Source organism: Schistocerca serialis, chromosome 9 (assembly GCF_023864345.2).
Source record: "Schistocerca serialis cubense isolate TAMUIC-IGC-003099 chromosome 9, iqSchSeri2.2, whole genome shotgun sequence".
In the NCBI taxonomy this organism is placed as follows: Eukaryota; Metazoa; Arthropoda; class Insecta; order Orthoptera; family Acrididae; genus Schistocerca; species Schistocerca serialis.
The window spans coordinates 296,737,574-296,752,237 of record NC_064646.1 but is presented as its reverse complement, the minus strand read 5'-3'; positions in this window follow the sequence as shown (position 1 = coordinate 296,752,237).

Genomic DNA, 14,664 nt, shown 5'->3' with positions numbered 1-14,664 from the left:
ACCAATCAGGGTCTCAATGTTAACCTTAAGCTCCGCCTACAAAAATTCTGTCTATCCAATGAGAAACGTTATACTTTTCGTGGTGGGGCAATGTTTTTAAAGTTTGGAACGTAACAGAGATGCGAAAAAGTCTCACACTAAAACTTGCGACTGGGGTGGTCCAAACGGTTAGCTGGCGACGTGGGTGTCCGTCCCTTATCGTAGGGCCTTCTAACTTAACATGGTTCTGCTCTTGGCTTCTGTTCTCGTTTCTCCCCTCGGAACTTCGTCTGTCTCATGGTGGGAAGGTATGACATGCATTTAGGCATTCTTGTGCTAGTCTGTGGTATTCCATTTGCTCACTCGTTACTCGTATTGCTTTGGTTAATTTAATGTCACGATTTATTCGGAGCTATGTGACACACTACTTGATTTGCTTGTCATGTCAGGGTTTTCATGGAAGGTGTTGGATTTGCCTGACACCTTACATATCACCACCCTTCGAACTTAATTTTTGCACTGAATTTAGGCAATGATTGAATCGTTGTTCAAGTCAGTCAAAAATTATTCCTTTATCTAAATTTTGTTGCCTAATGTTCAGTCACGTTATTCTGGTTCTATGTTAGTTTGTATTACTAATTTATATTTTTATAAATACTTTTTTTATAAATGTAGTAATTAAGTAAAATCTATTCCTAACACATTTTCTAAATATCATGTACTTGTAAAATGTTTTTGTTTCTAGACATTCATTTCAACATTGTTACACTAACAAATAAGAATTATTTCCAAGAATTGCTTTGACAAAGAAATATACATACACAAGTATTGAGATATTATCCTAACAAATGGTACAAATGTTTAAAAAAAGGAAAACATCCAAAAGGTAACTTTTTATTCTTTGTTTTTATAAGGAGAAAATAAGTAAAATATAGTTATTCTTTTATTTTTATGAGGAGAAAATAAGTGGCATATAGTTTTAGTGTTTATTATTCCTTACTGTTGTTCTTTATATACTGTCCATTTCAGAACTAATGACTTATTTTTATCGATAGTCTATTTTTTTACTTAAGTCCATAGTCAATGACTGTTATTTTGTAGTTTATTAGCTGTCTGGTGTGATTAACTTATTTAGTTTTTCACACGTTTCTTTTGCAAAATTGCTACATCACATAATTTGATATCACACATTCACACAATCCTATGAATGTTTAAGCATGAGGTTGGTGAATGTTTTTTGCACGAAGGTGATGGACTTGAGCGAGATGGATGTGGGCAAGTATTTGATGTACAGCTTTGTTCGTCGTTCCTTGTTGGCTTTGCAAGTGTGTGTTGCTGTTGTGGAGGTCCCATAATGGAAGAGCTGTGAGTGCATACTCTCGTGGTTTACTGGCTTTGTATGTGTGAAAGTCATCGTTATGCGTCACTGAAAGCAGTCGTTTTTCGTTGTAATACTTCGCGGATGACTAGTTTACAATAGTATAGGGATTTGGGAAGGTATGTCGTCTATTCTTCACCCATCTTCTTTCTTGGTCTCAATCTTGCGAATCTTCAACTTCTGTTCTTCCTGCTTTTTCTCTGCTTCTTACTTGATTCTTGGTTCTTCTCTGGGCAGGATATGGAAATATTTATTGATAACTTGTCGCTTTGAAGTTCTCCTCCTAGTAACAGTTTGATAAATTGTTTGGGCGTGTTATTTTTACTTTGTGGAAGTTTTCTTCAGTTTCGTGCATCAGCGTGCTGATTAATAGTGGTAGTGTGACTTTTACACGTATTTTTTGCCAGTGGTGGATTGCCCAAGGCGTCTTCTCGTCGGGCCGTTTTTTGCTCGCTCCGTTGAGTCGGGGCGCTCAGAGACCCTTCCTGCATTCGGCGTCCTGTCGCGTCTCTGCAGGGCTCTGCCACTGTGCGGCTCCATGTTCCATCCCACCAGGGTTCCACCTAGTGGGCAGATTTAATGCCCACTTTCGATAAAAGGGCCCTCTGTTGGTTTCACTGTCCTTTCCCTTCTCTCGATGCTTCTGCATTGTAGGAATCATGTCTTGCTAATTATGTCCTTTTCTTTCTTGATACTTCTCGCATTGCAACATGTGGGTCGTTACATCTTGTCCTTGCTGAGGTTTTTACAATGGTTCTTACAAAAAGTTTTACTTATAATTACCTAACATATGTCTAGTACCTACATTGTTTTGCGCCTTTTTAAAAAGCTTTACAAATTTCGGCGCCCTTTCCATGTTACAATTCTAAGATATTTTGAGTCTTAACTTCTACAAGAAACCTCAAATTCGTTTTTTATTTTTGTGTAGTGTCGTGGTGTATAGCATTTTAGTATTTCATGTTGTTAGACTATCTACGCTTCATCCCTTCACCTTAATCTACGATACTATTGGTATTGTTATTGTAACTACTTTCTTTTTTCCCACCTTCCTCTCTCTTCATTCTTCTTTCTCCTGACGATCTTATCTGCAACATAATCTTGAAATATTGTGCTGATTATTTACCAGTAATAAAATTAATCTTCAAACTTTTTGATATGGCTCACATGGTGAAGTCCTAAAGTTTTGCCTCTTTTTGGGTTCATTAGTTCCACAGCATTATCATGAGCAATTCAGCTAATTATGACAGGTTCTTTGTATGCAGCATAAAACGTATGTATTTTGTGTTTCTGTTTGCTGGAGAGATGGTGTGTTTTTACAAATACTTTCTGGCCTACTGAGAATGTGCTTTTAATTGCTGTTCTATCTCCTCTTTCTTTTCTTTTAGTGGCTGCCTTTCTGATGCTGGAGAGTGCTATTGCTATGACTTGTTTGTGCTGTCTACGTTGTACAATAGGAAATCTAACATTTTCTCTCGTTATGTTTGGGGGTTCATTATTTTTAAGTACAGTAACTGGAGGTAGTAGTGTAGTGCTATGTGGCATTTCATTTATGACTTCTTGAAAATCTTTAAGGTATATATATCCCAAGTGTTGTGTCTTTTGCCTGCATATAATCGGCATAAAGTGCCTATGTCCTTCATAGATCGTTCTGCTGGATTTATGCTAGGTTTGTACTTATATATGTAAATGGGTTTAATTTTGTGTTGTTTTAACGTGTTCTGCCATTGCACTGCTTTGTATTGTGGACCATTATCTGAAATTATTCGTTCCACTCGACCTACTTGTGTGAGAAAATCCTGTCTAAATGCTTTACTTATAGTAAGACCTGTTGCCCGTTTTAATGGTGTCAAGGTAACATATTTAGAAGTAAGTTCCAAAACGACAAATATGAAAATATATCCATTTTTTGTGCGTGGGAGGGGCTCCATCAAATCTGTTGCAGCTATTTGTTTTAATCTTTTAGGGATTATTGGAAACATAGGTGGTTTGGTTTGGAAAGTGACGTGTTTAGCCCTCATACATTTTTTGCATTTGACTAATACTGTTCTAATTCGTCTTTCCATATCAGGAAAATGGCTTGTTTGTTTTATTTTTAAAAAGCATTTCTTTGGTCCAAAGTGGCCATTACTTAAATGTGTATACCATATGTACTTATTAATTAGTTCATCTGGGATATAAATTAACCATTCATTCGTTGCAACATTTCGTCTAAAAAATAAAACATTGTTTCTTACGAGATAGTGCTGTCGAATGTCTGGAAAATCCTTACTTCTCCACTTGTGTTTGACTCCTAGTATATCGGGATCCTTGTCCTGTTCTTCGCCTATGTTTTTCAATGCTGTCGTAATGTAGTTTTCGAAAGGTACTTGTTTCATATAGTACATTGTAAACTGGTCTTCTGCTGCCTCCAAACCTATGTTATTGGATGCACCCTGTGGACATCGTGATAAAGCATCTGCTAATACATTCGCTGGTCCTGGTATGTGTGTAATAGTGAAGTCAAATTCTTGTAGCATTAACATCCATCTGGCTAACCTCCCATGAGTTAGTTTGGCGGATAACAGAAATTCTAATGCTTTGTGGTCAGTGTATACTTTTGTTTTTCTTCCGAATAAGAAGTATCGAAAACGTTGGAAGCCCCATACAATGGCTAATGCTTCCAGCTCCGTGACTGAATAGTTTTTCTCGCTTTTTGTGGGTACCCGACTGGCAAATGAAATCGTTCTATATGATCTTAGCCCTGCCTGTTCGTATTCTTGGAATAAAACAACTCCTAAACCTGTTTTCGCGCTATCAGTGGCCATACAAAAATTTTGTGTTAGATCAGGATGTGCTAAAATCGGTGCTGTTGTTAGTGCGTTTTTCACTTTTAAAAATTCTTCATTGGCTTGTTGATCCCATACCCACGGCGTGTTTTTTCCAGTCAATGCACATAGGCGTGGTGTTGCGAGAGAGTCGATCCAAATAAATTTTATATAGAATCCGGTGAGACCTAGAAATCCTCTGAGAGTTTTCTTATTATATGGAGTACAGAATTCTTTAATTGCCGTTAGTTTTTCTGGGTCGGGCATTACCCCTTTCTCGGAAATTATGTGTCCTAGAAATTTGACCTCTCGCCTTCCAAATTTGGATTTTGTTATATTTAATGTGACCCCATGCTCTTTCATATTCTGTAAAAACTGATTTAATGTGTCGTTGTGATGTTCCCAAGAGGGTTCTGCTATAATCACATCATCAACATAACAAGTAATTTTTTATAAAATTTCAGGACTGAGTATAGTATTAAATCCCCTAATAAATGCTGCTGATGATATGTTTGAACCAAATGGCAATCGTTTAAACCGATAACATCTACCGAATACGATAAACGCTGTAAATTTTCTATATTCTGGGGCCAATTCTATTTGCCAGAAACTACTCCGTAAATCAATTGATGAAAATATCTTAGCGCCGTGGAAGTTTTGTATCAGTACCTCTAATTTTTCTGGGCGATCTGTCTCAGTGATTACGATTGTGTTGATCTGTCTGGAATCAAGCACTGACCTGATGCTCCAATCTCGTTTTTGTACAATATGTAGCGGGTTGTTATATGTGAAGGTAGCTGGTTCAATAATATCGTCATCTAACATTTTAAATATCTCCTGGAATACTTTATTCTTGTAGTTTAATGGGATTGTATAGGGTGGCACTCTAAATGGTTTGTGCTGTTTTACTTCAAACTTGTACTGAAAGTGTTTAATACTGCCAGTCTTAGGTAAAAATACCTCTGCTTTATCTCGTAAAATATCCTCTAATTCTCTTTTACTGTGTTCCGAAATACCTTGAACATCTTGCAATTTTTCGTCGATTTCTTTATGTACTTCTAACGTGAGTTGAGGCGATTCCCCCTTTGTGCATACCATTCTAATTCTTCATCCTCTTTATCTCGCGTCATTCTTGTTTGCTTATAACTGGTATTTCTTCTAATTTTAGCTTTTGCTCAAAGAGAAGTGTGACATTCCCGAATGTTACGCTACCTTTCCCCATATCTATTATCGCTCGTCTCTCATTTAAATAATCTGCACCTGTAATCAAATCTGCAGTTAGTTTAGGTATAATCACGAAGTTGGCTTCGATCTTTTGACCTTGACACGAAAGAGTTAACCTTGTTTGTCTCGTAACTTCCGCAGCATTGTTTCTAATAGGACCTCTTACTTTAATCTTACGTGTTTTCAGAACTGGCAATTTCTCATTGGCATTACACTGCATGAATAAATTTTCTGAGATCGCAGTCAGTTCACTTCCGCTATCAATTACAATATTGACTGGGATATGCTTTACCATGGCCTTCACAATTGGTTGAATTTGAAAGGGTTGGTTCAGTTCTTCTTCTTCTTGCATCAACGAATCCTCCACTGAATCATACATGAGTCTTTTCAGGAATTTCCCTTGTGAATTCGAACTTTCTGTAGGATAAGCTTCGACTGCTACTTCTCTCTCTTTTATTTCCTCTTCTCTATTTCTTCCTTCATTTACGCTTTCTTCAACATCCTCTACTTTTTCCTCATCCTCGTCAATCTTCTCCTTCTTCGTCGCTACTTCCACATAATCGCATCTAAATCCTCTAATTATCGCTTCATAACTTCCTTCATTATATACGCTGGGTTGTGTGCCCACTCGTAACTTATTTTCAACTTCTGTCGACTGCGCATTATCCTCATTGAATTCGCTTTCCCTGGTTTCCATCTCAAATAGCTCTGCAATACTCATTACTTCGTCCTTTCCTCCTACATTCGTTGTGCATGCCTCTGGTAATTCATCTTCCTCGTCAGTATTCTCCCAATTAATTTCGTCCCAACACGATATTGTTATTTTCTTGTCTTCAATTTCATCTGGCTCTTGCGGATTTGTTTCTTCCTTCTTCTCTTCTCGTGATAAGATTTTTACTTCTCTGTTCAAGGTGCTGCAATTGTCCTGGGTCGGTGCGTCATTCTCTTTGGCATGGGCGCTTAGCTGTCAATTCGAACGTTTATCGGGGTTTGGTGGTCTTACCTCCACCTCTTCTATCTGTATTCTCTTTTCTTGTTCAGCTTGTTGATAGTGGTTTCTTTGTTGATAATTTGTCGGTCTATTGGTTCTCCAGTACCCGTTCCAGTTGTTGTTATTCCCTCTGTAATAGTTGCTGCCCTTCTTTGGTGAATTATAGTTATTGCCATATTCTCTTCTAAATCCATAACCGGTTCTTTGTTGAAATCTATTGTCGTTTCTTGGTGCGAAGTTATCACATGGTTCGTAATTATTGTTCCTTGGTACTGTGTCCTGTGGATTCCACTGCTTTTTGCTTTCATTTTCACGTGCGCTTCGTCTTTTTCTTGCGTCATCTTCCGAAAATATGAACTCCAGTTCCCTTAGAATACCTTTAAATGCTTCGACGTCATTGCCTCCGCGACCTACTAATGATTGCTGGTATTTCAATGGTAGCTTCATCGCGCATAATTTAATCAACTCTCCATCACTGTATGGTACATCTAAGCATTGATTTTTCTTTGCCATTAATTCGAAAAATTTCACGGGACTCTTCTCTCCTGAATTTTCAAAATATGGGTTCTGTAATAATTCGTACTTCACTCTGTTCTGGGCTTCGCTGGACCAATATCGTGAGACAAACTTCTCTCTGAAATCTTCGTACGATCGGCATGTCGTTGCAACATTCTGCATGGTTTCTGCGACTGTTCCTGACATGTGTGCACATATAAAGTCTAATTTGTGTGCTAGCGTCCAGTATTCTGGTAATCCTACTCGGAATTGATCAAAAAAAGTTCGTGAATGTAATGAGTTTCCTTCTCGAAAGTGTTGAAATTTTCTGACTGTGAGGAAATGATCATTGTCGTACTTCGTCATAGTTCCATATGAAATTCGCGATTCTTCGCCACTTTTGTTTCTGACCATTTCTCCCGTCGTTATTTCCGGTTGTGGTAGATCCATTGCATATTGTCCACTGTAACTTTCGCCTACCCTTCCGTAGTATCGTTGGAGTGGTACGCAATAATTTTCTTCCATCGGTTGTGAACGTGTAGCTGAATGCATTGCACTGTACTCTTCGCGACCTGGCTTTCCATTGTCAGGTATTGGTTCGGTATCTTATCTGGCTAACCTTGCTGCTTCATTGCACGATCCAAACTGTCTTGAAACATACATTTGTGGTTCCGCATGTGTTTGTGATGACGTTTGTTCATCAAGAATTTCGAAACGTGTTTGTTGCTGTGCAGGCTGTCTGATTTCACGTATGTTACTTTCCGCCTGTGATTGGAATCGCAAATGTATAATATCTCCGTTAATTGCTTGTTTTTCCGGTGCTGTTACAGATACGGATGTGGTTGCAGACTCTGTGCTTGTTCGATCCTGTTCACTACGCCCTTCAATGGTTTGCAACAACTCTGTTCGCAATTTCTGAAATTGTCGCTTCGTTTGCGCTTCTATTTTGACTATGCGGTTATCATATCTTTTCAGCGCTGCTTTTGTGATACGTTTGTGTAACACTCTGTTTTCAACAATTTCACGCGGTGTACCTGCTGCTTGTCTAGTGATTACGTTTATCAGTTTCTCTAGTTTCTTGACTTCTCCCTGGGTGTTGTTACGTAATGTTTTGATCTCGTCCTGAATGTCATTACGCAATGTTTGTACGTCCGCTTGTACCTTATCAATGTCTGTTCTCAATTGATTGTAACCTGTTATTAAGTTTCCTATCACTTCTCGAGATTCCTTTGCCTCGTCTTCAATATGACTTAGGTGTAACTGAATTTTTTTTTTTTTTTTTTTGTTCTTTAATCGCACGCATTTGTCTCGTCGTTTCTGCATTTTGTTTCGTCATTTCTGCATTCTGAATTTTAATTTGGATCGCAATTTCTTTATTGGTCTTGTCATGGTTTCCGTCATTAATTGTAATAATTCTGCCAGATTGGTGGGTCCTATTGCGTTTTCTTCCGACGTCCTACGCTCTGTGTTTTCGCCCAAGTGTTGGTGCGCAACCGATTGCATTGAACTGTGCTGTGACACGTTTCTGCTCGCATTCCTTGTACTCTGTGGTGAGGGAGCTCTGATTACTTGTACTATGGGTTCTACGTATTCAAGACGCAAGTTAGAATCCTCATTGACTGTCTCTCTACTTTCCTGATCCTCTGTCGTATGCTGACTTACGTTTTCTATGCCTTGACGTACATTATCCTCGTTATGGTGCGTTATATGTCCTATTTCTTGCGATACTGCATCGTCTGTTGTACTGTCCTCTATTCTCTGTCCATTTTCATGCTGGGTCTCTACCTCAATTTGGTCAAGGTCTCGATCTGCCATTGCTAATCTTTCCGAATCCCTTATTTCCTGTTTTAAAAGCAATTCACGCGCCCTACTTCGCGTCAACATGCACTCATACGATCTCACGCGCTTCATAAACTTTTTGTTCACACGACTTGACAAACCATTCACTTACTTGTTGGGTCAGAACCAACTTGGGAACGATGAATCCGCCACCTGTGCGCTTGCATTGGAGAGAAAACTTAATTCTAACAATATTAAAATTCATAACTTAATTATGCTATTGTCTCTGCCAGAATGTCTCTCTTTTATTCAATACTTTCTTACTATCTATCGCTACAGCTACGGTGTCGACTATTTATAACGTTCAAAAAAAATTTTTTTATTACGAAAATTTTTCAACAGGATATTTTTCTGACCTAGTTAGGCATGTGGCCGACCTTCAATCATGGTATTTTACCATCCTGGCAGGGTCGCCATTTTCAACATTCTGCGTGGTGTCTGTTTGTTCTAAGTCGTGTCTCCCTACCTACCACTTCCGCGCAACAACACTCTGAGCGTGTTTTTTAGGGAATTGACTAGTTTGAACCTGGGACCTGTTGCTGGTAAGGAGACGCCAGACCACACATGACATGTAGAATTCAGAAGAGTTCAGTGAGACTAGGGATGATATAACCATATACTTAATGATTTCAGCGTCAGCTCCACTGCACTCCCTGTAAAAGAATCTTAATACTAACTAAATTTAGTGGAAGGGGTTCAAGGCTTTCCTAGTTCTGGTTAGCTGTAAAATAACGTCGAAAAAGCAGTTAAGTTTACCATTGGAAATTTTATTCTACTCACAAAACATCATTTATAAATTTCACTATTGATAAAAGGAAATATTTTAATACAGGATGGTCAAAACCAACTGCGTTCAACAAAAATGTGAACGAATATTCCCTCAATGGGTTTCCAAATACTACAATGGATCGAAGGATGACCTATGCCATATCACATCTATAATCTAGGTTTAAATTAAGTTTCACAAAAGAGAAAACTGTCAAAATGGTCTACAGTGACCCTCAATTATCTTTAATTACTTATCTAACTTGTCGCAAATTACAGTGGCTGATGTGGCTTCTCAATAACTATATAACAGAAAAATCATCGCGTTTCAGATTTTTACTTCAAGTGGCAAATGTGAACACCATGAGCTTTAATTGACGATCGACACTAGTATTACGCAAAAAGGGGGTGTAACAGATGAGACTTTTGCAGTTCTGAGTGAAGCTTTATGCGCTGTTATGCGGCATCGCGTGCGTTCATTACCTTGTCGGTGTTCATCAGGAGGTGGCGGGCAGCACAGCTCCGCTCACCTCGCTGTCTCGGAAGCAACTCTCTCTTAACTTCTCCTTACTACAATTTACCGAAGTTGGTTTAAAAAAAAAACTATCTGGCTGTGTTTTCATCTGACCAATCAGGGTCTCAATGTTAACCTTAAGCTCCGCCTACAAAAATTCTGTCTATCCAATGAGAAACATTATACTTTTCGTGGTGGGGCAATGTTTTTAAAGTTTGGAACGTAACAGAGACGCGAAAAAGTCTCACTAAAACTTGCAGCTAGTGTGGTCCTTTTAGCGTTATCGTAAGATCTATACTGTTCTTCTGTAGGGCTCTATCTTTTAACATGCGCTGGGGGGTGGTTCTGATGTAACAGAGACGCGAAAAAGTCTCACGCTAAAACTTGCAGGTGGTGTGGCCCTTTTTGTGTTATCGTAAGATCTATATTGTTCTTCTGGAGGGCTCTAGCTTTTAACATGGGCTGGGGGGTGGTCCTGACGTAACAGAGACGCGAAAAAGTCTCACGCTAAAACTTGCGACTGGGGTGGTCCTAGCGGTTAGCTGGCGACGTGGGTGTCCGTCCCTTATCGTAGGGCCTTCTAACTTAACATGGTTCTGCTCTCGGCTTCTGTTCTCGTTTCTCCCCTCGGAACTGCGTCTGTCTCACGGTGGGAAGGTATGACATGCATTTAGGCATTCTTGTGTTAGTCTGTGGTATTCCATTTGCTCACTCATTACTCGTATTACTTTGGTTAATTTAATGTCACGATTTATTCGGAGCTATGTGACATACTACTGGATTTGCTTATCATGTCAGGGTTTTCATTAAAGGTGTTGGATTTGCCTTAACCCTTACATGTATACTGAGCAAGCAATAAAGGAAACAAAAGAACATTTTGGAGCAGGAATTAAAATCCAAGGAGATCAAATAAAAACCTTCAGGTTTGCAGATGACATTGTAATTATGGCAGAGACACAAAAGATTTGGGAGATCAGTTGAACAAAATAGAAAGTATCTTGAAAGGAGATTATAAGATGAACATCAACAAAAGCAAAACGAGTGTAATGGTTCAAATGGTTCAAATGACTCTGAGCACTATAGGACTTAACAGCTGTGGTCATCAGTCCACTAGAACTTAGAACTACTTAAACCTAACTAACCTAAGGACATCACACACATCCATGCCCAAGGCAGGATTCGAACCTGCGACCGTAGCAGTGGCGCGGTTCCGGACTGCGCGCCTAGAACCGCGAGACCACCGCGGCCGGCCGAATGTAATGGAATGTAGTCGAATTAAATCAGGCGATTCTGAGGGAATTAGATTAGGAAATGAGACACTTAAAGTAGTAAATGGGATTTGCTATTTTGGAAGCAAAATAACTGATGATGTTCGAAGTAGGGTGGAGTTGTCTTGTGACAGCCAGAGCGACAGCACCAGCAGCAGCGAGTACTGTTTGTATAAAGCGTTTATTTTGCATTTTGTTTACGACCTTCCACTAAGGAAGGGGTTCTATTTGTGTTTATCTGCTCTGCATAGTAACTAACAGTTCTTGATAAAACTTTACGTAGTTTTCGTGTTAGATTTCTTAGTGTTTTCTTGATCGTTTAGAACAGAAAGCGCCCTAAAACCGTCTTTTGTTTGTTTCGCGGCCGTTAGCCACTAGTCACCTGAATCAGCAGTTGTCTTGTGACAGCCAGAGCGACAGCACCAGCAGCAGCGAGTACTGTTTGTATAAAGCGTTTTTGTACTTATTTGCTGCGCTTAGCTTTTAAATAGTTTTTCTGGGAAAACCTAGCGTAGTTTTCGCGTCTCGTATTTCAGTGAGTGTTTCTTGATTATCAGAGTAGCTCATCAGAAGATTATCTTGGGAATTTGTCACCGTATAGAGTAGGGTAAACATAGTCATGTGTAGGGGCTGTGGTTGTTGTGAGCGGACGCAAGGAGAATTGGCCACTCTTCGGGGGCAGGTGGAGGCTTTGTCTGTTAGGCTCATCGAGCTCGAGGCGCAGGCGTCGGCTCGTAGTGGCGTTGGGGCTACTGTGGTGAGACCTATGCCTACTTCGGTGGCCTTGGAATCACATGGAACCCCTGATGTCGCTGCGTCTTCCGGCAGTGAGCATCTTACCGGTCAGCCATCACTCCAGGGTGAATGGCGGACAGTGGTGGGCTCGCGCGTGCCTGGCCGAAAGGCGAAGGTGGGATCTGGCCGCGTGGCAGCTGCCTTACCCCTTTCCAACAGGTACGGGGTGCTTCCTAGTGGTGATGACATCGTTTCCGAGCCACCACAGGCTGCCTCGCCTGTTGGGCTTGTGGCCGATTCTCCGGCAAGGTCCCGACAGTCACAGAGGGCGGGCCTATTAGTTATAGGGAGCTCCAACGTTAGGCGGGTTATGGAGCCCCTCAGGAAAATAGCGGGTAGGTCGGGGAAGAATGCCAGTGTGCACTCGGTGTGCTTGCCGGGGGGTCTCGTCCGTAATGTGGAGGAGGCCCTTCCGGCAGCTATTGAACGCACTGGGTGTGACCGGCTGCAGATAGTAGCACATGTCGGAACGAATGACGCCTGCCGCTTGGGTTCTGAGGCCATCCTTGGTTCCTTCCGGCGGCTGGCTGATTTGGTGAAGACAACCAGCATCGCACGCGGAGTGCAAGCTGAGCTTAATATCTGCAGCATAGTGCCCAGAGTCGATCGCGGTCCTCTGGTTTGGAGCCGTGTGGAGGGTCTAAACCAGAGGCTCAGACGACTCTGCGACTATAATGGTTGCAAATTCATCGACCTCCGTTATTGGGTGGAGAACTGTAGGGCCCCCCTAGACAGGTCAGGCGTGCACTACACACCGGAAGCAGCTACTAGGGTAGCAGAGTACGTGTGGCGTGCACACGGGGGTTTTTTAGGTTAGAGGGACCCCCCCTTGGGCGAAACGATAAAATACCTGACGGCTTACCAGAGAGGACATTATCATCGTTGATAAAGAATGTCCGTCCTCAGAGACCAAAAACAGGAAAAGTTAACGTAATATTGGTAAACTGCAGGAGTATCCAGGGCAAGGTTCCTGAATTAGTATCTCTTATTGAAGGAAATAGTGCGCATATAGTATTAGGAACGGAAAGTTGGTTAAAACCGGAAGTGAACAGTAACGAAATCCTAGACACAGAATGGAATATATACCGCAAGGATAGGATAAACGCCAATGGTGGAGGAGTATTTATAGCAGTAAAGAATTCAATAATATCCAGTGAAGTTATTAGCGAATGCGAATGTGAAATAATCTGGGTTAAGTTAAGTATCAAAGGTGGGTCAGATATGATAGTCGGATGCTTCTATAGACCACCTGCATCAGCAACCGTAGTAGTTGAGCGCCTCAGAGAGAACCTGCAGAACGTCGTGAAGAAGTTTCGTGATCATACTATTGTAATAGGGGGAGACTTCAATCTACCAGGTATAGAATGGGATAGTCACACAATCAGAACTGGAGCCAGGGACAGAGACTCTTGTGACATTATCCTGACTGCCTTGTCCGAGAATTACTTCGAGCAGATAGTTAGAGAACCAACTCGTGAAGCTAACGTTTTAGACCTCATAGCAACAAATAGACCGGAACTTTTCGACTCCGTGAATGTAGAAGAGGGTATCAGTGATCATAAGTCAGTGGTTGCATCAATGACTACAAGTGTAATAAGAAATGCCAAGAAAGGAAGGAAAATATATTTGCTTAACAAGAGTGATAGGGCACAAATCGCAGAATATCTGAGTGACCACCATCAAACGTTCATTTCTGAGGAAGAGGATGTGGAACAAAAATGGAAAAAATTCAGAAACATCGTCCAGTACGCCTTAGATAAGTTCGTACCGACTAAGGTCCAAAGCGAGGGGAAAGATCCACCGTGGTATAACAATCATGTACGAAAGGTACTACGGAAACAAAGAAAGCTTCATCATAGGTTTAAGAGTAGTCGAATCATAGCTGATAAGGAAAAGCTGAACGAAGCGAAAAAGAGCGTAAAGAGAGCAATGAGAGAAGCATTCAACGAATTCGAACATAAAACATTGGCAAACAATCTAAACAAGAACCCTAAAAAGTTTTGGTCATATGTAAAATCGGTAAGCGGATCTAAATCCCCTATTCAGTCACTCGTTGACCACGATGGAACCGAAACAGAGGACGACCGAAGAAAGGCAGAAATACTGAATTCAGTGTTCCGAAACTGTTTCACTGCGGAAAATCGTAACACGGTCCCTGACTTCAGCCGTCGCACGGACGCCAAAATGGAAAATATTGAAATAAACGATATCGGAATTGAAAAACAACTGCTATCACTTAGTAGCGGAAAAGCATCCGGACCAGACGAGATACCCTTAAGATTCTACAGTGATTATGCTAAAGAACTTGCCCCCTTTCTATCAGCAAGAACGTAAAGTACCTAGAGACTGGAAGAAAGCGCAGGTCGTTCCCATTTTCAAGAAGGGTCATAAATCAGATGCGAATAATTATAGGCCTATTTCGCTTACGTCAATCTGTTGTAGAATAATGGAACATGTTTTGTGTTCTCGTATTATGACGTTCTTAGATAATACAAATCTCCTTCATCATAACCAACATGGATTCCGCAAACAGAGATCATGTGAAACTCAGCTCGCCCTATTTGTCCAAGAAATTCACAGTGCCGTAGACACTGGCGAGCAGATTGATGCCG